The following is a 26,507-nucleotide window of genomic DNA, read 5'->3' as shown; positions in this document are numbered from 1 at the left end:
GCATTGTTTTGGAACTATATATGGTGAAAATGGATACAAAAATGTTGAAAGATTAAATGAATTCAACCACAAAACCTTAGCCTAACAACAACAAAGATCCACCATAACATATGAAGATTACCTAAGACAATGTAAATAAAATGAAATCACAAAGATTATACCATCACATGTCCAATAGGGTTTGGATATCCATTCTTCCTATCTCCATTGATCTTGCTTGATATAGTTGCTCTCAGATTTTATATGCACAAGAGCCCAACAAAGAACGGAAATGTGGTTGCAAGTAGGATCACATATGAAAGTGCAAAAGCGTAGTGTAGTTGAGTAATCAAGTAGTTAGTTAGGGTTGATAATGAAGGAAGCATCTCCTTATATAGAAGACACTATATGAAATGGAGGGATAAGATTGAGAGGTGTAAAAGATAAATGGTCGGCTATGATTAAAGGGTAGGTAGAGGAAATAATAAAACAATGAGAGGGTAGGTATTGTATGAATTAAGAGATGAATGACATGTGTCATAGGTAGAAAAGGCTAATGAATTAATTAAATAAATAAAGATTTATTTAATTAATAGAGGAAGTGGGATCAAATTAAATAAATAAAATATTTATTTAATTTAGGAAAAGGATAATTTAAATAAATAAAGGTATTTATTTAAATGAGAAATAAGGCTAGAAGAGGATAAATGAATGAATTAAATAAATAAAATATTTATTTAATTAGACATGACAATTTTAGGTGTCTACATTTTGCCCCTCTTTGAGACAATGCAGCTTGTCGCGTTGTTTCAAAGAAGATAATATGAACTGATACAAAGTTGCCCCAAGATGGGAATGATATGCCCCCTCGAGAGACTGGATGAAAATGTCTGGAAAGATCACAGACAATCTCTTGATAAGAAAGAAAGGCTAGAAAGAGTTGACCAGATAGGATAGAGTGACAGAGTCATGGGATAAAGAGGACTGACTCGGGAGACGTGGGTTAGGGCTAGGGCCAGGGCCAGGGCAGTCTATAAAATAGACCACGAGGGGAATACATCCTCATTGTCATCCACACATCCAAGAGATCAGAGTGCAAAGAGAGAATAGAGCAACAACAGTCAGCAGTGATGGCATTGGTTGACAGATTCGATCCGATTTCAGAGGCCAGCAGATGCAGGAGAGCCGGTAAGTACCGCAAAACCTCCTTGTACTTTGTTGTAATAAATGTTGTCATTAATGCATCTTAGGTAGTGCAATAAATGCATTTTAGGATAATGTCAAAAAATGTCAAAAACGTGTAGGCGCGTCTGCATTGGTGCCAGCCGCATCTAGGTTGGCTAGGTGCATCTGCGTTTATGCTAGGCGCATCTATGAATTTAGCAGCGTCTATGTCAAATGCGAACGCGTCTATGTTGTGTAGACACGTCTGTGCAGGATAGGCGCGTCTGTGCAGGATAGGCGCGTCTTTGCAGAGCATAGGCACGTCTGTGTATTTCAAGCGCATCTGTGCAGAGCAGGCGCGTTTGTGTCTTCAAGGTCAAATCGATAGTTCTGTGATGAACATACGTTGTCAATTGGATAAGCTGCTGAGAGGATACACTCAAGCAGGTCCTCTAGGGAAGACTAGGATAGCAGATAGGGCTAGGATTGACAATTCTGTGATAGAACATACGTTGCCAATTAGGAAACTACTCAAGAGGATACACACAAGCAGAGGCCCTAGGATATGATAGATCAAGGCACTTTGTGATGAACAATGAGTACCAAGACATAGTACTTTGTGATGAACAGGGAGTACTAGAAAGAGCAACACTTTGTGATGAACAGGGAGTGCAAAAACACGTAGTACTTTGTGATGAACAGGAAGTACCACTAGGATAGAAGTAACAGTTTGTGATGAACAGTGAGTGTCACTAGGATAGAAGCAACACTTTGTGATGAACAGTGAGTATCACTAGGATAGATAGCAATACTTTGTGATGAACAGTGAGTGTCACTTTGACTGACATGATTGATTTGCTTGACTGCAGGAGTATTTGCCTATGTTGGAGTCACGGGAGAGATTCCCATCGACTCAGAGATTACGACCATAGATGACATTCGAGGACCAAACTGCTATTGAGGGTATGGGTCTGCAATACATTCTGTATGTGCTTGAGTTTCGGGCAAACATGGGTTTGCTAACTGCGCTTGCTGAGAGATGACATTCTGAGACATGCACTTTTCATTTGCCGATGGGTGAGATGACAGTCACCTTGGAGGATATATACAGGATATTGTAGCCATATGTATTTTGACATCATTGTATCATGACACTTATGATTTTGATATATATATGAGATTATTCATCTTTGAGGTAGCTATATGCATGTGTACCTATGTGATGCTTCTATATGTTTTATGATGTATGTTTCTATGTGATGAGATGTTTCATGATGTATGTTTCTATGTGATGGTTATGATATGGATGCAAATATGTACATGATGAAATGCAATATTTTTTTTTGTTCTTTTATGTTTTTAATATGTTATGCCAATGCAAATGTGAATGTATGAAATGCAGATGAATATGATAATGTAAATGATGAGAATGTAAAATGTGCTAACAAGTGTTGTGTGCAGGATGTGATGCAATTGTGATACCTATATGTATGTATGAAATGCTAATATGTGATAATGCAAGTGCAAACTACATGAAATGCAAATGCTTTTGGTGTGTCATTATACTCAGTCATGTGATAGAAGGCTACATGGACTTGAGAAGGACGATGGAAATCAATCAAGAAAGGGGGATGGAAGATAGAAGATATGAAAGTGAAAGAGCTTCTTGTGCATTATCATCATTGAGCTTTATTATAGCAAGTAGGTTATGACAATCGAGGCATATGTTCGACCCAGAAAGTCATTGTACCTATTTGCATTGAGATAAGACAGTCACAAACAAGGAATGCCCTAGTTCCTACTAGACTCACAGTGTCCTCATATCCTTGCACAAGTCATAGCATTACTAAGAGACAATCCACAGACAACAAAAGAAAATAGGTGACGATACCCCATCCTTGCCTTTCTAGTCAAAGACATCCTGGAGATAAAATCTCTAGTCAGAGACATCCTGGAAAAGCTAAAAGACATGTCACCAAATAGATAAAATCAAAAGAAAACCAAGACTCGACACCAACATCCATTGTAGTCCTTAAGTTTAGTGTCTCTTGTCACTTGTATAAGTCTAGTTGATTGTGGTCACAATGTTTACTTTCACAAAAGGATAGATAGCACTGAACCATAATGTTGTCTGAGTCTGTTGAAAGATTTGATTTGTTGAAGCCCATTGTTACTGCTGTGTCTCATCTGAAATTGGTTGAATCCATGAAACTGATACTTTATTATGGAGAAGACGGAACTTTATTGCGGATCGGCGATGCAGATGCTGCTTTATTATGGATTGTGCGTGGATAGACTGAAGAAAAGTGGAAGAGATTATACTCCTCAGAACGTGTGATGCTCTCAGTTCCACACCCATCACTAGACGTAGGATTTGCTTTAGCCACAGATAGGAGCTGATTTATTATGGATGAAAATGGGTGAAAAGGAATGTTTATTATGAATGGCTAACCAATCTTGGGTAGATCAATAACAAGCCATGATGGGAATGGATAAGTTTATTATGAATGGAAAGGGGTGAAAAGGAAGGTTTTATGAATGGCTAACCAATCTTAGGTAGATCAATAACAAGCCATGATGGGAATGGGTAAGTTTATTATGGATGGATAGGTCATGAGTGTGTGCAAAGTGAAGGATGAAATGGAATCCTGAAGGAAGGAGGAGAAATGTCTCTACGCATGGCGCTGGTGACCCAGTTTTCACCATGGTACTTGCCCAAGGCACCACTGAAGTGGTTTTCACCGTTGGAAGAAAATGTTTTTTCTGTTTTCCAATTTTATATTTTATTTTTTTTGTGTCACAAGGCGCCTGTTTGCCAGGTTTTCACCAAGTAACGATTTTTTATGTTTTATGATTTTTTTTGTATTTTTTGAATTAGGATACTCTGAAGAGCTATGTGTAAAACCTGTGAAGGTGCTTGTTATTGATAGGATCCTCCAAAGGTTCACCCTCTATGGTTGAGAGCTGATATGCACCAGATCCATAAGCTGCTGTAATGATGTAAGGACCAAGCCAATTTAGTTCGAACTTGCCCTTCTTCTGTCCGTCTTGCTGATTTTTTGGATTCTCCTTGAGAACTAAATCACCCACCTCGAATGTGCGAGGCTTGACCTTATGATTGTAGTTGTGTTGTTCCTTGACTGAATTATGTATAGCTTGACTGACTGTCTTCCTTGATAATGGAATTGAGATAGAATTACTAATGTGTGGATTACGTAGGCCCATGTGCATGTCACCTGAAGAAGTTTGGGCATCCCTGATAACAAAGTCCTTCAAGAAAGCTCCATTAAAGGTCCATGATGTATCACTAGAAGGGAAAGGATGTGCGGAACAAGTGGATGAGTGATGAAGGCTTATGATTGTGAAAAGAAGTGAAAGTAGGATAGCATGATGGAGACTTAAGATCAACAAGTATGCTTTTTGACTTGAAATTTTAGAAATTTTGCCCCTAGTTATTTTGATATTAGGGGAGATCAACTCTTGTTCTTTTTATTTGATAGGATTTTTATCCTTGACCTTTATTTTTTCAGAGTCCAATAGCTTTTGATTTTGATTTGGACTAAAGGACTTTTCTTTATTTTTGAATTTTAGATTTTTCTTTTCAAAGCTTGATTTTTGATCCCCAATTAGTAAGGGCTTTTGTGATTCCTGTTGATCCAAGTCTGGAATTGGAGTGGAAATGGAATGAGTGGATGAAATGGTAAGGCTATATGAGTTCTCAAGAGGGCTAGCGATACGCTCAATAGATTCTTCGCAGGAACCACTCTTAGGACTATTGATATCAAGAGATGCTTGCACCACTAGAGGAGATTTGCATTCAAACTTAGTAGCCACAACACTAGGTGGTTCATACCCAATTCCTTGGCATTGAAAATTATTTTTAGGTTGTTCTTGTTGACTGAATACCTTAGGAGATAGTGGGAGTTGATCAACATGAAAGATATACTCACCACATTCCATGTCTTTAAACTTGAACTTTTCTTTGATCTCTGATGTTTTGATGTAGAAGATTTCAAGGATTCTGGATCCACATATGTTGAAGATGGAATAGCCTCTTGATTGACTGGTATTGTTATTTCTGATCTAGATCGTAGATTGTTGCAATATATGAATGGATTTGGGTCATCTTTGACGGTCACTTCAACTCCATTGTGTGGAAACTTGATACATCGATGATATGTAGATGGGACTGCGCTCATCTCATGAATCCATGGATGTCCTAGCAATATATTGTATGTGAGATCGAGGTCTAGGACTTGAAAAACCACATCCTTTGTAACTGGCCCTACTCTGAGAGGTAGGGTGATTGTGCCTTTGGATGAGTGTTCTTCGTCATCATATGCCTTGATGGTAATTTTGTTTGTAGAATTCACAGCTTTATCAGAATATCCCAATTGTTTAATAGTGCTCAATGTACAAATGTTTAGACCTGCTCCTCCATCTATCAGGACTCATTTTATTTGACTTTTGTGTATGAAGGCTTCAATGTGTAACAATGCATTATTTGGTTGACTTACGGAGGCATCATCGACTTCTGTGAATGTAAGGGAGTGTGGAATGGAAAGGTATCCCACCATGGCTTGAAATTGGTCCACGTTTAGATCAGTAGGGATGGAAGTGTCTCTCAAAGTTTTGTCAATAATGGCTTTTTTTGCGGGGGATATGCGTAAGAGTTCAAGAATGGAGATGAGCGCGAGTGTCTTCCCTAACTGTTCTACAAGGTCATACTCAGGCTTAGTTGATGAGGAAGCGGTGTTTTTAGTTGGAGCACCTTGCAAAGTGAATTTAGCTCGACGAGTGGTGACATTGCATTCAGAGGTAGGTTCAGAAGAAGATCCAATGCCTTTTAGGACAATTTTGGGTCTTTGGGTAGAATTCTTAGGCGTTTTGTCCTTGATGATAATGGTAGAGACATAATTGTCCATCAAGATATGATTGATAGTTGAGTCATAGTTATAGGATGCTCTTGTATAGTTGGTTTGGTCATCTGTGGCTTTAGCTTTTCCCTTGTCATGCTTTGGGAATGGTCCCTTAAACATCTCATGTTCTTGGTTGGATGAGTGTCCTTCAATCTCAATGTCACCTCTATCAATAAGATCTTGTATGATGTTCTTCAGTCGATGGCAATTTCCTGTCTTATGATCCTTGCTCTTATGAAATTCACAATATTCATCATCATTCCACCAATTTGGTTTAACCTTTGGTTCATATGGAGGAAAATCTAGAATAGTGATTACTTTGTTTGCCACTAGTTTCTTGAAAACTGACTCGAGTGGTTCTCCCAATGGAGTGTACTTCCTTCATGATTTTGAAGTTGTTTGAGTATTCACTTGATTGTTTGTAGAGCTTGATCCAGAAAAAATGATTTTGGGTCATACTGTATTGGCATCAACAACACCATCATTGACTGTGTTCTTATTCTTATTCCAAAATCTTGGCTTATCTTTTCCTTTAAAGTCATCTTTGTTTTCCTTGAATATCTTAGTGACTCCTTGTTCAATTAGGACCTTCTCTGTTGCTAAGCCTTTTTCAATGACGTCCTTGAAGGTGGACAAACAAGCTTTCCTTAGATCATAGCCAATGTCTTTGTTAACATTTTGGGTGTACATCTCTACCATTTGTTTTTGTGGAATTTCACAAGAGCATCTACTGGCTAGATTCCTCCATCTTTGTAAAAATGATGAAAAAGATTCTCCATCCTTTTGCTTGGTGTTGCACAAAGTAGTGACTGATATGTTTGTCTCTATGTTGTATGAGAAATGTTGGATAAATGCCTCTGCTAAGTCACCCCATGACTTAATACTAGGTGGAGGTTGGGAGAACCATTCCATAGCTTGATCACCTAAGCTTTGTGGGAATAATCTCATCAAATATGTCTCTTTTGAAGCTACCTCAATGCAAGCTATGAAAAATTGTCTTATATGTGCCTTAGGATCCCCTTTTCCTCTGTACTTATCAAACTTAGGTGCCACAAAGTGTGTAGGAAAAGGAGGCATTGGAATGCTCTTGTCAAATGGATATGGACATATGTCTCTCATTGTGTATGTTGGCTTTGGTGTATTTATGTCCTCCATTTTCTTTTGTAAGTCCTTGATTTGTTGCTCCAAATTGTTCTTCGGTGGAGATCGACTTCTTGGACCATACCCCATGCCTGAACCACCGGGTGGAGGAGGAGCATGTTGCATATATGGATGATATTGTTCATACACATGTTCATATGGAGGAGGTCTATAATGATGTTGCGTATATGGACCACTTGGTATAGAGTCATGTTGAGGAATGACATATCTGCTTTGTCCATGTATACCATACTCTATAGGAATGTCATGAGTTTGTTCTAGTGTGTTGCCCCCAAATTTGATGCGAGGTTTTCTTGTGTCCAAATTTTGAGCATGCCTTTGAATATCCAATTGCTTTGGTGGTTGATCCTTAGCATTGGTATGTGATTGAGCATATTTTTTTGCATAAGACTTCCATAACGGTCTGTGAAGGTGAGTATCATATGCTTGACCATGTGTGTATGGGACCTTTGGTTTTTGAAACAAAGATGATGGTGATTCAGGTACAAGATGTGGTCCTCTATTGCCTCCACTATTAGGCCTCCTTTGATCCATGTTGGAGTGATTTTTTTGCAAAGGTTGATTTTCCATTATTTGAGACATCAAAATCATGAGGTATCTTGGCTCCACTTTATGCCATCATTTGTAAGAAATATTGTCTATCCCTCCTCATTATTTCCTCAACCAATCGATTGAAACGGGGATCCATAATGGAGTCTTCCACTTCTGCTGAATGTATTGAAATGTTGTCCATATTGTCATTGTGTGTATCATTGTTTTTTATAGTGTCCATGTTCTCAACATTTGGAATGTTTCTATAGGCATCCATGTCAGGTAATGTAGTATGATCAGAATTGAAAAAGACATCATTGTCATACTCATAGGCACTCATGTTTACGGACTCTTGAGCCTCTTTAGCTTCTCTCCTAGATTTTTGGGAATGGGTTTCAACCATGAACTAGGTATTGACTGAGATGTTTGAGACTAGATGAAAATGGAAAGAGTATGGAAGACGAAGAGTTGGATGGAATGTAAATGAATCTGAAGTTTACTTGCAATGTTCAAAGTGTAAGACCAAGTATGTATGTAGTAGAGTAGGTGTGGCTTTCAAAGAGATGATAGTTTCTCTTGATGAGGTAAGTTGACCTTGACTCTAAGTAAGACCAAATGAGACCCAAAGGTGATAAGGCCTTGATGAGGGACCACTTAGCAAAATATAGTTGTATGTAATGTGTTGACAAAGTAAGATGAGGACAAGCAAGTGACTTTTTGACTCAAGTTTAGACAAATATGAATGTAATGTAAGGTGTAAAGCAATGATGGACTTTGTGAGACCCAAAGATAGGTTGAATTCTAGACGAAAACCTGGAGAGATAACCTAGGAAGCTCAATAAGTCTGAAACTGACTGTTCTTGTTTGTTGGACTATAAATTTTTCCAATTTGTGAAGTTATTTTGTTGTGACCAAATCTGAATGTTTGACTATTTTTCGTGACAAGAGGACACAATGTTGATGAAGACTAATGTTTGCAAGTGTTTAGACTCAAAATGACTCAAAGAAAAATGTAATGTTTGATGTAAAAATGTTTTGCATACACTTGAAGACACAATGTTTTGTTGTTTGGTCTTGAATGTTTGATTGTTCAAAATAAGTCAAGCACAATTCTTATGGCTGGCCAAGACAATAGTTGTTGATCCCACATGGAGTTTCTCCCTAGGCTACGCTATTCAGAGTGGATACTTAGATGCTTGACCCCACTAGCTCCACCCTCGGCACTCACTTCTCGGTGCAGCCAAGCATCAGTCCCCACGAAAACTCCCCGTGGCAAACTTTGTATCTCTACTAAGAACCGTATGTGTGTGGGCCGCTACCAGAGGTCCAACCTCTTGCCCCAACAACTAGAAGGATTTTGGCTTCTAAAACAAAAAGGTGCTAGTAAGGGCATCCACTCGTGTGGCCATACATGTGGCACTTTCAGCTCTGTAAATACAGAAGGCTCCCAGCTGGTAGGGGTTACGCCCTACAAATGATCAAATAAATTTGATCAAATGGGTTTATGGGGAGACATAGTGTCGGTATGAACTAATCAGCACACGTTATCCATAGTTTTCACCATGAATACAGTTGTTTATAGTGGTTCGGAAGAGGTGGGTTTTCCTTGCCACCACTTGGGTTGTTCTCTCCTCACTAGTAGTCCTAATGACCACACGGGGAGACAATCCCTCTAAAGATGAAACAAAAAGAGCCTATTGCTCAAGACACAAAATACAATGGTTCAATTTTAGTGCACCAATTGAAGTGTTTGCTAGTCTATGAGAACAAGGCACACCATAAAGATCAAAAACCCTTGCCAAGGTCCTGCAACAAAGATTTTTTAGTAGTTTGGATTGTTTCAAATGATCAACCCTTCCTGCAAGCACACAAGTTAGGTAAATTTTAGATCCAAAAGACTTTGTGAAATAAGGGCCTTCAACAATGCATTTTGTTGACCAATTCAAAGATCTGATTCATCATCAAAAAATAGCACCTGCAAAATTTCAAGAGATTTCCAGAAATGTAAGAAAATCCAAAAAATTTGCTAATTTGCTCCAAAAATTAATTGTTTAAGAAAAATCATAAAAAATTCATATAAAATGCAAAATTGATCCAAAAAATCTGAAATTTTTATTAGAGAGTCTTGATGGTCTTCCAAACCTTCTTAAAAAAATTTCTACAACAAATCGAAATAGTTTGTGAGATATGAGCAAAATAATGCAAAATCCTAATTTTCAAAGATCTAATTTTTGAGGAATGATTTTGCATCAAATTTAAAATCACAAAGAACAGATCCTGTGTATAATTCTGAGAGATTTCCAAAAATGTAAGAAAATCCAAAAAATTCGCTAATTTTCTCTCAAAATTAAATTTTTATGAAAAATCATAAAAAATTCATATAAAATGAACATTTGATCCCAAAAATCTGAAATTTTTACTAAATCCTTTTGATATGTTTCCTGGCTTGCACAAAAAATTTGATGCCAAAATTTGAAGCCGTTTGTGAGATTTGATCAAAATAAGGAAAAACCCTAATTTTTAAAGATCCAATTTTTTAGGAAATATTTTGCATCAAAATTAAAATCACAAAGAATAGATCCTCTATATAATTGTGAGAGATTTCCAAAAATGTAAGAAAATCCAAAAAATTCACTCATTTGCTCTCAAATTATTTTTTTATGAAAATTCATAAAAAATTCATAGAAAATTAAAATATGCTCCAATAGATCTGATTTTTTTTTTAGAGTTCATGATACTGTCTTCAACCTACAAAACAAATTTGGTGCAAAATTTCCAAGCCATTTGTGAGATATGATCAAATCTCTCCAAGATCTTGATTTTGTGTCCAAAACCCTAGCTGCACAAGGTTATTCTCCAAATTGTTTAACAAAACAGCAATATAGGGTTAGAAAAACCTGCAAAAAATACAGATCTAACAAAAATCCATGTCCCATGGGGCATTCCAAAATGTTTATGGTGAAAATGGATACAACAATGTTGAATGATTAAATGAATTCAACCACAAAACCCTAGCCTAACAACAACAAAGATCCACCATAACATATGAAGATTACCCAAGACAATGCAAATCAAATGAAATCACAAAGATTATACCATCACATGTCCAATAGGGTTTGGATCTCCATTGATCTTTCTTGATATAGTTGCTCTGAGATTTTATATGCACAAGAGCTCAACAAAGAACGGAAATGTGGTTGCAAGTAGGATCACATATGAAAGTGCAAAAGCGCAGTGTAGTCGAGTAATCAAGTAGTTAGTTAGGGTTGATAATGAAGGAAGCATCTCCTTATATGGAAGACACTATATGAAATGGAGGGATAAGATTGAGAGGTGTAAAAGATAAATGGTCGGCTATGATTAAAGGGTAGGTAGAGGAAATAATAAAATAATGAGAGGGTAGGTAGTGTATGAATTAAGAGATGAATGACATGTGTCATAGGTAGAAAAGGATAATGAATTAATTAAATAAATAAAGATTTATTTAATTAATAGAGGAAGTGGGATCAAATTAAATAAATAAAATATTTATTTAATTTAGGAAAAGGATAATTTAAATAAATAAAGGTATTTATTTAAATGAGAAATAAGGCTAGAAGAGGATAAATGAATTAATTATATAAATAAAGATTTATTTAATTAATAGAAGAATTAGGTGGCGTTGGTACGGTGTTTCAGAGCTCTTCACAGCCATCCATGCACTTTTTCCAGATTTTACTCTAGGTACATTTTATTCAGTTTTTTATGTTTTCACACTCTAGTGAATTATTTGGACATTTGAGCTCCTGGAAACTTCTTGTTTGGGTGGGATGACTTGTTGTTGGTTGTTCTTCATGTATTTCTATTCTTGTGTCCTTTTTTTTTGACATTTTGAGCCTTCATTGTAAGCATTCTCTTTTTTGCAAACACACTAAGATAAAGTGCCACTATGCCTTGTATGCTTGGGATCTTGCACATCTTGTGCCTTATTGTACTCGCACTCCATTATAAAGTGACATGGGGGATTTGATGTTTGCCTTTGTTTGCCATCTGCCTTTTTCACATGAGTGTTCCTTCCATGACATTAGCCTCATGATGTGTTTCAAGTGAGTGTTCCTTCCATGACACTAGCCTTTATATGTGTTTGTATTTTCTACTGCACTCTCGATGTTCCTGGTTCTTTGTCATGCAGTTTTTCTTAGCATTCAATTTCGGTGTAGCTGTCACCTCTACTTTGTCAGCATTATGGGGGGGGGGGGGGGGGGTCTCCTATTGGTTGTTGGTTCTAATGCTTCCTTGGTTCGTTGGAGTGAGCTATGTATTCAATATTTGTTCCTATTTACTAAGCAGATGCAGTGGCTGGTTACCTATGCATTTCGATGAGATGGATCATTTACCATATGGACACTCTTTTATTCTTATTTTTGGAGGCAACCTTCCATCTTTGATTGATCAGCTCTTCACACTTTGGTGTCTTTGCCATCTGTATCTTCGAGTTCAGTTGTTTTCCTTTGTTTGCCATTTGATTCGAGTAGTCTTATTTGAGGGCACTCATGCAGATTATAGTCTTCTCTACCTAATCATCTTCTATTTCAGTGGAGGTTCTTCAGATTGACAGTTATTCTTCGACAATGTTTGCAACTTCATTCTTTAGTGGTGTTCTTCATGTTCATCCTTTGTTCCTTTTTTCTGGGACATTCTCTTGTTTGGAGGTTTTTTTAGTCCTTCACTTGTTTTTCTCTCTTTAGGAAAGGAGTTTTTCCCATGAGGTTTTCTCCTTTTCTCTAGTTGTGAGAGATCTTTTGTACTTGGGTACCTCATTAGGCCTAGTTGTCGGGACCCATTGTTACTTTCATGCATTTTTAGTCCTTGGTTGTTTTTAGCTACTCCCTAAATTCATCTTAAGGGGGGTGTTAGAGTTATCATGTACTAGTAATAATTATTTTTTTAATTATTGTTCTATTATCTTCTACACTTAAGCTAAACTTAGGCATTTAATAATATGGTAGGTATTTAATAATTATTCTAATTATTAAATACACATTATCCCTTTAGGGTTTCTTTAGGGTTGTACACCTTTAGGGTTGCTAATCACCTTTTATAAGGATTGTATTGTACTTTTTTATTGATTTCCTCTCTAAATGATAATCTTTTTCTTCAGAGCCATTATTTCTTTTTTGCCTCCATTCTTCTCTTGTGATAGGTATTTTGCTTGCAGGTGTTCTTGGGATCTCTGAAGTTGTATTTCTCAACTTCTTCAATTTTCAATACCCACGTTAAGCTTATCAAATTCTACAAAATATACAAATTATTTCTATTAGATTATGATACGTATTAGTTAATTCAAAAAAGACTATATTAGATATTTTGGGCAAAATAATAGAAACAAAAATATTACACAATATAATATTGTGCTTCATCTTTTTCATTCAATACAATAACACTTATATAGAAGTTTAATCTCCTAGATTATAGGAACCACTCCCTGATTATATGAGTTGTTCTAACAACTCACCCACCTATAATCTCTTTTACAACAAATAAAATATATTATCAAACAAACCACACTGACAATATTATATTCTAACAATAATATAAAGTTGTTTGTCAACAACTTTATAACTAACCTAAATACCTATGTGAACACTAATTTCTTAATAGACTATACGACATGGATATTTCAAATCTCTTCGAGTTAAGGGTCAATCTATTTTAGTTATAGGATGAACTTTGAAAATACCATGCTTTCATTCCATGCATGTAAATGCTTGGATAAATCCATCTCATATAAGAAGACAACATAATAATTATGGATGTACTTAAAATAAAAACATTCAATAATTTTTTATTTTCATATCATTATTATATATCATTAATTTAGTTGAAATTTAATACTCATATATTTTTTCACAATTATGCATCTTCTTCCTTAATCTATTTGAATCACACTCTACACATAATTATCTCCCTTCACTTCCTAAACTAATTGAACCATAACTGTATCACTAACTTGAATCCAAGAATTTTTTTTAACAATATTCAGTGAATCATAAAGGACAACTCGGAAAAGATGGCTCTGCAACTTGGCAGATACGTAGAAAACCGAGCAGTCGATGAGAGGAGAATACACGTTGGGGTTGTCACAACATCTGGTAGGGCTCCCTTCTAGCAGAAACAACCCTGGGAAATAGTGAAAAACAAGAAGACCATCAGATCAGAAAGGAGATGGGTTGCGAGGGCAGTCGAAGACTATGCATTTCGACACCACGACGAAAAACATCCAAACCAAGGCAGGATCCGGGAGTTGGCTGAAAATCATCCACATGCGAGGGAAGTTTCGACACATAACCAACCAAGGACCGTGGTAGTAGGAATGATAGCAGCTAGGGTAGAGACGAAGAAATTCAGGACAACGGATCAACCACAAATGTGGGTGATCCCAATCACCTCACAGATCCCTAGTTATGCCACCAAGGCAAATAGGATACCATTGTTCACTCAAACAAACTTAGGCTCTGGAAGCTCCATCCGTAAACTGCAATAGATAACGTGCCCATTTATTAGCAGAATGGAGGGTTGTGTTAGACCCATGAAAAATGGAGGAAGGGCAATACCATCACATGGCACCAAATTTGCCAAAACGGTCCTGGACTCGAAGCGAGACAATTTTCCACACAAGGATGTAAGAAATAAGGATGCCCTAGCAGCATCAAATCTCGTTCCAGAGCCCATCAAAATAAATTTCCTTATAGAAGCAAAGGATCTAAGCGAGTACTGCAGAGGGCACAGTCTCTTCGCAAGATGGGGAGGGAACAACCTACCAATCGAAGAAATTGTGGAATGTTGGAAAACAAAATTCCACAGCCAGGTAAGTATAACAACCCTAGTAAACAAATTTATATATATAGAATGCCATGATAAATATATGAAGGCCAAGCTTCTGCATGAAGATTATGTTTTTTATAAAGGCATAAATTTTAATTTCATTGATTGGCAATCGAATTTTGATGCTAAAAGCTTTGAATTTGAAACAGAACCAAAATGGATAGAAATCCACAATGTTCCTGTAGAATTAATGCATGCTAAAATCCTTATAGAAATAGGGGAAATCCTGGGCAAATTCATAGTTGTTGAAAAAAATTGGTCGGATAGCTCAGACATAAAAATCCTAATAGAATTCAACAAAGCTAAGGGAAATCTAAAAAATATAATTTTAGAAACTACCGATGGCATATATACTCTAAAACTGGTTTGGTTTAATGGGCCAGAAGCACAATATTTAGCCTTCTGTAAGAGGTCAAACTATAATTTTCAGAAGCTGCAAGCATCAATTTTGGATAAAATTGTAGCATCAAATGGGAAATTAGACATACAATTTAATGTGAACGAGGGTGACTTTATTATAAACACTGGACAACAAAGGATTGAGACTACCCCAACTCCGCCTCCTTCCCTAGTCTTGGGAAATAATAATAACAAAACCCTAGAAATTCAGACCCATAATAATGAAGAGCAAATCCAAGATGAATTGAACAAGGTTATAGAAAACCTAATGGGGAAACTAGCTGAGGAATATGTAGATGAAATACTCATCGATACCCCAACAAAATTGGCAAAAAATGATAATATCCCCATTGTAGAATAGGTTCAATCCACCTACAGAACACCCTTACTGATCAGCAACCCTAATGAGGAGGCTCAAGAAGATATAACTACAAACTACACCAATCTAGAGGAATCCCCTGTTGTGGAAGGGTTGAATGCAAATGAGGAAAGAATTTTCATTATCAAGGAATTAATCAATATGCAGGCATCAAATAATAACAGAATAGTAGATAGAAACCCAACCAATCCACCAAACAGAGGTATTCTCTGGACAGGAAGTGAGAGAACAACTCCTGATTGTGGAAAAACCCTGAGCAACAAAAGAGGTAGGAAGTCTTTTTTAGATAAAAGAAAGATGGACGGGGATGCAGAGGGGCATGCCAAAATAACAATATTGTTGGGGCCAGGAAAATCTCCCCACCCCTTAGCAGAGGTATAAACATACTTACCTAGAATGTTAGGAGCTTGGGAGCCCCTAACAAATAGAGACTGATTAAGAGAAGTATACTAAAATTTGTCATGGATATAGTTTTGATACAAGAAACAAAACTAAGTAAGACTGATATAAATAATTTTAGCAAAAAATTTAACCAATGGCAAATGGAAGTTGTGGAATCTACAGGGGCATCGGGAGGACTAGGTATAATGTGGAGAAAAAGTACAGTTGCATTCACATGCCAATCCAAAATGCAAAATTGGATGGCTGGCAGAGTTAGAACCCTTATTTTTAACCTTGAGTTTATAATCATTAATGTTTATGGCCCAATCCCAATAGAAAATAAGAGATTAGTGTGGCAGGAAATTGAATAATTCTTAAGGATGCAGGATGGAAAACACATCATCATAGATGGTGACTTCAACACTATCTTATACTCATGAGATAAAAGCAGTGGTAAAACAAAAATTGAACAATCACAAAGAGACTTCGTTAACTGGATAAACAACAATAACTTATTTGAAATCGAAACAGAGATTGGTTTCCACACATGGAATAATAGGAGAGAAGATTTCACTAACATCGCAGAAACACTCGATAGATTCTTCTTTAAGGGAGATCTAAGCAAGTTCCACACAAAACTAAAAACTACGGTGTTGCCTTGGTCAGGCTCTGATCACTTCCCAGTACGCTTAGAACTTGTGGGGGAAACAAAGCAGATGAGATATCCCTTCAAGTTCAAGAAAATGTGGTTTACATACGAAGACTTCCTTCCCAACATACAAAAATGGTGGAAGGAAAGCACCGTTGTAGGATCAAAATTGTTTTGTCTGGTATCTAAGATGAAAGAGATTAAGCACAAGTGGTTGGACTGGAACAAAGAGAAATTTAAAAACATCTTTGAGGAAAAGGCAAGAGTTGAGAAAGAACTGGAGACAATAAACACTGATGTGATGCAAAATGGGATGACTTCTGAGACATATGAAGCTGAGAAGAGGCTCCTATGTGAATATGAAGGCATCTTGGCAAGAGAAGAGATATACTGGAAACAAAAATCTCAAGAATCCTGGTTAGAAGATGGAGATTGAAACACCAAATTCTTTCACAACAATGTTAAAATTAAAAGAGCAGCAAACAAAATCACCCAAATCACCAATAACAACGATTAGACCATAATGGATCAAGATCAGATTGCAAAAGATGCAATCATGTATTTTGAAAACATCCTCAACAATTGAGAACACTCAGAACTCAACAACAATAGAATCTTAACAAACAACATACCCAAACTAATAACAAAGGATGACAACAAAATGTTAAATTCCAAAATCACACACGAAGAAGTTAAAACAACTCTGGATCAATTTTCATGGAGATAAATCCCCTGGTCCAAATGGCTTCCCTTCTTGCTTCTTTTAGAAATGCTGGCACATCTTAGGGGATGAGGTAACTAATGCCTTGGAATCCGCCTGCAATGTAGGAAGATTCCTAAAATAAATTAACAACACTTTTTTGGCCTTAATCCCAAAGAAGGAGAACCCCTCAAAATGGGATGAGTTCAGACCCATTTCGCTATGCAACATGATCTAGAAGCTACTAGCTAAAGTCATGGCCAATAGATTAAAAAAATTAATGCCTATCATAATATCAGAAGAACAAACATGATTTGTACCCAATAGATCTATTTTAGAGGGGATTATTTGTCAAAGAAGCGACCCACTCCTGCCAAATCCAAGGGCAACCCAATATGCTGCTAAAATTAGACATTAAAAAGGCTTATGACAAAGTGGATTGGTAATTCCTATGCAGTTGCATGAAGGCCTTGGGCTTTAACAAGAAATGGATAAAATGGATTCACTTCTATATATCAAACCCTAGGTTCTCTATCTTACTAGACGAGAAATCATAAGGCTTCTTTGAAACCTCTAGAGGACTCATACAAGGGGATCCTTTATCCCCATTCTTATTTATAATTATGTCTGAAGCCCTGGGAAGGAGTTTGGAGGCAGCACAGAGGTCCAACAAACTATTGGGAATTCAGATCACGAGTGGAGTTGACCCATGTACCCATCAACAGTTTGCGAACGATACAATAATTTGGGGAAAAGGACAGCTAAAGGAAGCTAAGGAAATTAAAAACATATTGCAATCCTATGGGCTGGCGTCAGGAGAGATGGTAACCAAAGAGAAGTCAGAAATATTCTTCTTCAAAACGGATCCACATGAGGAACACGGGATAGCTTCATATCTAGTATACAAAAAAGGACATCTACCACTAACATATTTAGGGATGCCCCTAGACAAAGGCATCAGATCGAATAAACTTTGGGAGCCCTTGATTGAAATAGTAAAGAAGAAGTTGGCATCATGGAAATCCTTATGGATGACAGGGGCAGGAAGATTAACCCTCATCAAAATAGTATTAACAACAATTCCTACCTACCTTCTATCTTGTATACCTTTTCCAATAGGGAAATATAAAAAACTAACTAAAATAATGAGAGATTTCTATTGGAATGGTGCAGAAGATAAAAACAAAATGAAACTAATTTCATGGGAAAAGATATGTGGAGAAAAGAGAGATGGAGGAATAGGAATAAGAAAATTACCATGGCAAAATATGGCTTTAGGGGCAAAATTGGCATGGAAAATATATGCATCCTCAGAAGCAAAATGGGCTAAAATCCTTAGGAGCAAATATATGTCACAAAATCAGAGAGAGGCTATCTTTAGGGAAGCACATCCTCCCAAGGGATCTAGAATCTGGAACTTTATAAGAGAAAGTCGGTCACTCATTATGAACCACCTATCCTGGCATGTTCATGATGGAAGAACAACCTTGTTCTGGGAGGATTCCTGGGTTGGTCACCCCTCAATTGACAGTCTAATGGATACAACTAACATTAAAGATCAAATGAAATCTTTATGGGGGGGACCATGTAAGGGATTACATGATACTGGCACCTGAATCAATAATGGGATGGACATGGAAGAACATGTCCCAGTTATTAGTGGACAACAAAGACCAAGTATTGGTGAAAATTCTAGAAGGCAAAACAATAATACTCAAACTTGGGTCGGATGAGCTTATATGGTCAAAATCAAAGAATGGACAATACAATTGCAAAGATGGCTTTAGAACCATATATGAGGAGGCAAACATAATCAAAGACTACTCCCCTAATACAATCTGTTGGGATAAATTTGGACTCCCAAAAGCTGGCTTTTTTGCTTGGGCAGCATTTAAGGGGAAAGTTCTTACTGCGGAACAGTTTAAACTCAGAGGTTATGAAGGGCCCTCAATGTGTGTCTTATGCAAGAAAGATGAGGAAACAAATGACCACTTATTCACAACCTATAACTACACACAAAGATGTTGGTATTGGTTGATGGCACAATTAGGCTGGTCAGGAGCCATCATCCCTAACCTAACGAACTGGCTTAGAAATTGGCCATTAATAAAAAAGAAGAGCATCTTCCATAACCTATGGATTTTCAGTCCAACAATAGTAATCTGGGAGGTTTGGAAGGAGAGAAACAGGAGAATCTTTTAGGATAAAGAAATGAAGATAGAAATACTGATAGCAAAAATAGAGGCCTCCATCACAGAAACCTCCAATAATAGGAATATGACCATCCCACAATATGATAAGACATTTATAGAGTGGGATAACTATATTAGGAAGCAGTGGAAGGGGATCAAAATGCCCTCATTCGTTGGGAAAGGGAACAAAGATAAATCTAAGGATAGAAAAGCATGCAAATGGGTGCTCCTGAAGATTGGATGGTGCAAACTCAATTTTAATGGAGCATCTAGAGGCAACCTAGGGAAGGAAGGGCCGGGATGCATAATTCACTCACATGAAGGGATATGCATTGGATCGAGCTCCCGATATTTAGGACATGGTACAAACAATAAGGCAAAAATGTTGAGCCTAATAGAAGGTCCAAATTTATGCAAACAATTAAATATAACCAAAATAGAAATAGAAGGGGATTTGGCTATCATTGTTAGTGCAATAAGGACCATGACAATAACAAATTGGGAGCTCAGAAGCTTATTGGACAGAGCCCTATTATTATCAGGAAGATTCACAGACTACACAATCAATCACATATACATGGAAGCAAACACATTGGCAGATAAGTTAGCCAATATAAGGGCAGATGGAATTAACAAAACCACACACAGGCAGTCAGATTTGGATACCAACACTTAAATAGACATTGAGATAGAACCATAGAAACATTCACAACCCATTTTTATGCAGAATGGAAGGTATACATAGGCTCATGTGCAAATAAATATATATATATATGTACGTATACAAGTGTATCTATACAACTATATATGTACATGTGCATATATATATGAGCACACACACACACACACACACACACACACACACACACACACACACACACACACACACACACACACACACACATATACAGGTATATATAGACATAGGTATAGATATAAGCGCATGCAAGCACATATATACTCATCATAGTATCCTGAGAACAGAGACCATTCCCTTCTATAGGCACAAACATAATCTAGGTATGGTTCCAGACACCAAGAGTTTAAGGCAGACAAGAATATGTCAAATTGGAACACAACGCACACATACATAGAAACAATCTCACACTCATACAAAGATATTCATAAATATAGACTTATTTATACTCAGAGCCAAAATACAATATTTGGCCCGAGTCCTTAGCAAAATGATGACACTAGACCATAACACCAAGTTCTAAACTGATACGACACGATAGGGCAGAGATGACACCGTCGCAGATTTGACAGACACAAATATGATAATTTGCATACATATAGTAGGACAATTATATGCTTACATGCATATATATGCACATATATACAGATATACAAGTATGTATATAAAAATAGATGCGTATATGTGTGTGTGTGTGTGTGTGTGTGTGTGCAGATATGTGCATATAAATGCATATACATATACATAGCCACGTAAATAGAAAAACATTAAGACATATACATCATGCATACTCGAGCATGGACAAATTGGAAACACACACACACACACACACACACACACACACACACACATATATATACATACATATGTATATACATATATATACATATATATATATATATATATATATATATATATATATGTATATGTATATATATGTATATGTGTATGTATATGTATATGTATATGTAAATGTATATACATATGTACATATACATATACATATACACACACACACACACATAGATATATACATATATACATATGTACATACATATGTACATATATATATGTGTGTGTGTGTGTGTGTGTCAGAATTATCTACAAGCAATCATACAACATAGTGAATGACAGAGAGGTAAACTTCATGTGACTTTCTCGATACAACCGGGGTCACTAATTGTAGTATCGGATCCACTGGTTGCCATAACTAGTATATATACACATAAGCACTCAACACTAAACTCTACCAAAAATGGATTCTGGCATTTGTCTCTGCTCTGAGAAGAGGGAAATGTCCTTCAAAGGAGATATTTCTAATAAGAGATGGTCAGTCATCCTGAAAACGGAGGATGATTTGGTTATACATGCGACCAAAAGGATTATGGGTGATGAGATAATCCTTTCAGGAACATAGACAAAGAGTCAAAAATAGCATCCCAGCAGGGTTTGCAACGATTTTACTTACAATGGGAGAAAGAAAAGCAGTAACAATTACATTATGCAGGTTGATTTTCAAAGAGGAATACTTGGATAACCTAGAAGCGATAAAATGCGTGGATGAGAATCTGCAAACACCATACCCGAAAGATTACTCCAAAGTGGCGAAGGCCATTGATAAGGGGGAGGTGCTCAACGTAGAATTCAAAAGGCCCATCCTTAGTAATAAGGACTAGAGTCTATGCAACCAAAGACAAACAAAGATCGTCAGAAGCATTGCATTCCTTAAGCAATGGCTGGGAGTGGTCAAAGAACTGAAAGGAGAATGGTGGGTGAGTTACATGGTCGAAGAAGGATGGACACCATTCTAAGCAGAGAATCCCACTGAAGCACAGGCCTCTGGTATGGAAACCACAGATGACAGGGAAGAAGATTAAGTTCCAATTACATAGTTTTTTTTTATATAATTATTATAATGAATCTTAAGCATAGACAGATAGGATCGATAGTTATATCAAGACACATAGTGAATTGTTTATTTCTGTGACATAATATGCATAGCGAAGGGTAAGGTATTCATTGTATGACAATATCAAATGATAGTTAAACTATACTTAGATGAAACAACAATCATGATTACCATAATAAGATACTAAAGTTCAGACTAGAGAGGTTGTGGTAGTATCAATCCTTTGCTGACCAGTGCTTTCATTTATGAGAAGTATTGTAGACTGGGTAATCTTTCAAAGTAGGAACAACAATCTTTGATGTTGACCTATTTCAAAAGAAACCTAGTCTAGAATAACAACATGGGAGAGGGTACTGAAATAGTATTGGCTTTATTCTTCTTTTGAAACTAACAGTTAACATAGTGGTTTTGCAGAAAGTATTGAAATTTTGTTTTGTAGGAGAAGGTTTTGAAATTTGCTTTGCAGGATAAGTAGAGGGTGACTATGATGAAAAATGGGAACTGGGAAAGCTGGACAGAAATACACCATCCCATGCCAAGCACAAATTCTCCATATGAAGGGCTTTTTTTACAAGCTCGATTGTAGAACCTATAAAAGGTCATTTGTAATTTAAAGGTTGCTAGTTTAACTGGACCGATGGTCCCGGGCAAGGCCAGAGGTTTTCTCCTCTCCGCTCTTTCCTACCGGCACTCGCACTGAGCGGAGATTGTAACATTTTCTATCAATAAAATATGGCTTAGGCCTTTTTACCGAAAAAAAAAAAATATTTTTTTTTTATCTCCCTTCAGTTCCATTCTATAGATTTTTAGTTTCTTCCTTAATTTATTTGGATTCACTCCACCCATAATAATGTTTGTTCGCATTTGATTTATAGATTTTTATGCTACAATCTAAATAGAACCTTGTTTCCATTAGGATTTAATTTTACTATTTTAAAAACTAAAAAACTAAAATCTCTCATACTTTTTTTTTTTTTTATTGAATCATTTATTAGAGAAAAAATACAATAAAGAAGGACAGTTCAAGGACTGCTACAAGATATAACAACTATCAACATATCACTATTAGTGACCAAATGCATATAATGTACTTAAAATAAAGACATTCAATATTTTTTGATTTTCATATCATTATTATATATCATTAATTTAGTTGAAAATTAATGCTCATATAATTTTTCACAATTATGCATCTTCTTCCTTAATCTATTTGAATCACACTCTACACATAATTATCTCCCTTCACTTCCAATCTATAGATTTTTAGTTTCTTCCTTAATTTATTTGGATTACACTTTACCCATAATAATGTTTGTTTGCTTTTGCTTTATAGATTTTTATGCCACATTCTAAATAGAACATTGTTTCCTTTAGGATTTAATTTTGCTATTTTAAAAAGTAAATACCAAAATCTCTCATACTTCTTTTTTTTGTATTGAATCATTGCTTAGAGAAAAATATAATAAAGAAGGACAGTTCAAGGATTGGCACAAGATATATAACAACAATCAACATAGCTCTACTAGTGACCAAATGCATGTACAAAGTTTTTGTAGTCCAACAAGAACCCCAAAATAAGAGATATTAAAGTTTGTAGCCAAACATGAAGCAACAAACAATAGTTATTATCATACATATACTAACTTGAAAAAAACACATAGCAAAAAAATTGTAGTGCCCCTCCCTGATTCATATTTCTTTTTTGTGCATCGATATACTATGTTGATATAGCTTAGACTATTTTGTTATGCTTTGATTAGATGTTTATGGATTTACTTGTGATCTAGATGCTTCATTATGGATGATAGACATATTATATTTGCAATTGACATTATGATTTCACGTGGATGATGACATTCATAGATTATTATGATGATAGACTCTTGTGTGTGTGGTTTATATTTGGCTATGGTGATTTGATGGAATTTTATTATGTGCTAACCCTATTTCATGATTATGTTGGATGCAATGATGATTATGACAGTGCTTGATTGTTGTGATTGTCTTCTAGTGTCTTCGTGATAGGGATGATGTTGTACCACTCGTTGCGAACACGATATGATGTTGTGATTCTCTATTATTTGCCTGATCATTTATGATGTATATGCATTGTATATATGTTGTATTGTGGTTATTGGTGGTTGCAGGATTGTAGGTACTAGACATCAACTCCGCCTGGTCTCACAGGTTTGAGTGTGTCTTATCCCAATGACAAGTTGTTGGAGATGGTGTGTGTTTGCCTCTTTCACTCCAGGCTTAAGTTGTCTACCTAGTCAGTTTGTGTCGTGGCGCAAGTTGATGGTTAGAGTCTTGTGTTGATGTTCAACCATATGTTGGGTTGCTTGAGGTGTTGTGAGTATGTGATAATATTTAATTATACTTGATTAATATAGTATTAATATTATAGTTGTTTTATTTGATAGTTTGATTATTTAATATTAATTTGTATTGTCTTGATTAATGTTTATTGAGTTTTATTTATTTTAATTGATTTATTCTTGGGTTTGATTTATTATTAATCTATTATTGTTTATAATAATATTTTCTCTTGTTACTAATGGTTATTATGTTATTATCTTGTTATTACTTGGATAAGCAGATATATTATATAGTTTACCTACCCCTTTTATCTGACTGGTTGACTTTTTTTTTTTTGGGGGGGGGGAGGGGTTGAGTAAATAAAACTATTTTATATTATTTACCTTGATATAATGCACGATAGGTATAATATATAGTTTTCAAGAATATTTTGATTGGCCGATGCATTTCTATAGTTTTGGTTATTTATTTATTTATTTATTGGGTTTTGTCGTGCGTTGCTGAGGTTGGCATCTCTGCAATTTTGATTGAAGGTTTTGGATTCTTGATTGAACTTGAAGATTGTGTGGTTGGATTTGCGAGATTTTGTTTGCTCTTCATTGAGTTGATTTCTTGCCTTGGTTGCAATTTCTAGGTTGGTTGCTTATTTCCCTTGCTTAGCATTTTGATTTGAATTTTTTTTGTCTTCTCTATGATTGTTGAAAGATTGTTTTGGGAAAATCTTAGTGTTTTAATATTTCTATTATGGTATGGGAAATGATAAATACATAATGCATAGTTGTGTGCAATATTGTCTTAGATTGGGTATGGGAGAGTTGTCGAGAATGTCAATTTTGTATTTGTTGTGTATGATTGTTTTCAAATTCTTTTTTATCTGTGGACTTGTTGAGTCCTTGATTTGTCATTGTGTTGTAAATGAAACCTCTCCCTGTGTTATTATAATCATTGGTGTTATCCTTCAAGTTTTGTGTAATTCAGAGTGAGTTTGTGATTGTTTTTGTGTAAGAGGTGTAGGGAATTGATGTCAAAATTCCTTATGACTTATTTTATTTCTTTGTTTCTATGTTTCCTTGGCTCTATTTTATCCCCCCACACCTTTTGGGAGCATTATTGGTCCTTTTTGTGAGGCTCTATTTTATCCTCCCACACCTTTTGGGAGCATTATTGGTCCTTTTTGTGAGCCCATGTGCAAAACTGGGCATTTCTGTTACTTAATTTCTCTGTTTTACATTATTTTTTCACTCAGTCATGGATGTGCTAAAGTTTGCCATGGATGCGCTAAAGTATTTTATGGATGCGCTAATGTTTGCCCCGAATGCACTAATCTAGCCTGTGTATGCACTAGACTGGTCCTTTGATGCGCTAACCTGCCCTGCTTGTTAGTTTTGTCAGTATTTGCTCAATGAGCTCACATTTCCGAATTTGGGGCAAGTCCCAAAGGATTTTGGTGATTGTTTTGATGTTCTCAGTGATGTCTTATGATGTTATCTTGATCATTTATGTTTTTCTTGATCTTCGGTAAGATGGTTTGTACCTTACCATTGAGAGTTATGTGTATGCATTGATTTGTTCCAACAAGAGGATGATTGCCTTGCTGATGAGAGATGACCTTATGATAACTCCAGTGAGAAGGCATTACCTCACTGTTGAGGATGTACTTTTCCATGTAAGAGTAGGAGGATTGCATTCCCTACTCATATTTATTGATATGCTTTTGTTAGTGAAAACTCTTGCTTTATGTGTTGGCTTATGGTTCATGCATTCTTCAATTGTATTAGTGATGTTGTGATGATGAATTCATTTCATGTGAGCCTTCATGATGTTATATTGATGTCATTATGTTTATGTTTCACCCTAAGGTCTTGATACATGTGAGGTAGATTGGGCTTCCAAGTGGGTGACTGAGGTCGTGAAGATTAGACTACTAGGTTACTCGGGGTCTAGACCGCCATAATATCTTTGTGGGATTTTACCTTGTAATCAAGTGATAAAATATATAATTAATTATATAATGACATGGGTAGAGGTAAATCACCATGATAAGATAAGAAATGGATTTGTGGCCTCAACTCATATCCCTGGGGTGATTATATGGATCCAAGAATGGTTGGGTAGACCTTGGTGATCCAAGTAAGTCAAACTCCCTTGGTATCCTCAAAGGTGAAACAACTCTGCATGGGTATCACAACTGCCTAGGATAGTTCTCATGGTGACTTCATGTGATGACACTCTTTCCCTACATGTGTCCATGATCCTTATGCCTT

Source organism: Cryptomeria japonica, chromosome 6, assembly GCF_030272615.1.
Source record: "Cryptomeria japonica chromosome 6, Sugi_1.0, whole genome shotgun sequence".
In the NCBI taxonomy this organism is placed as follows: domain Eukaryota; kingdom Viridiplantae; phylum Streptophyta; class Pinopsida; order Cupressales; family Cupressaceae; genus Cryptomeria; species Cryptomeria japonica.
This window is presented reverse-complemented; position numbering follows the sequence as displayed.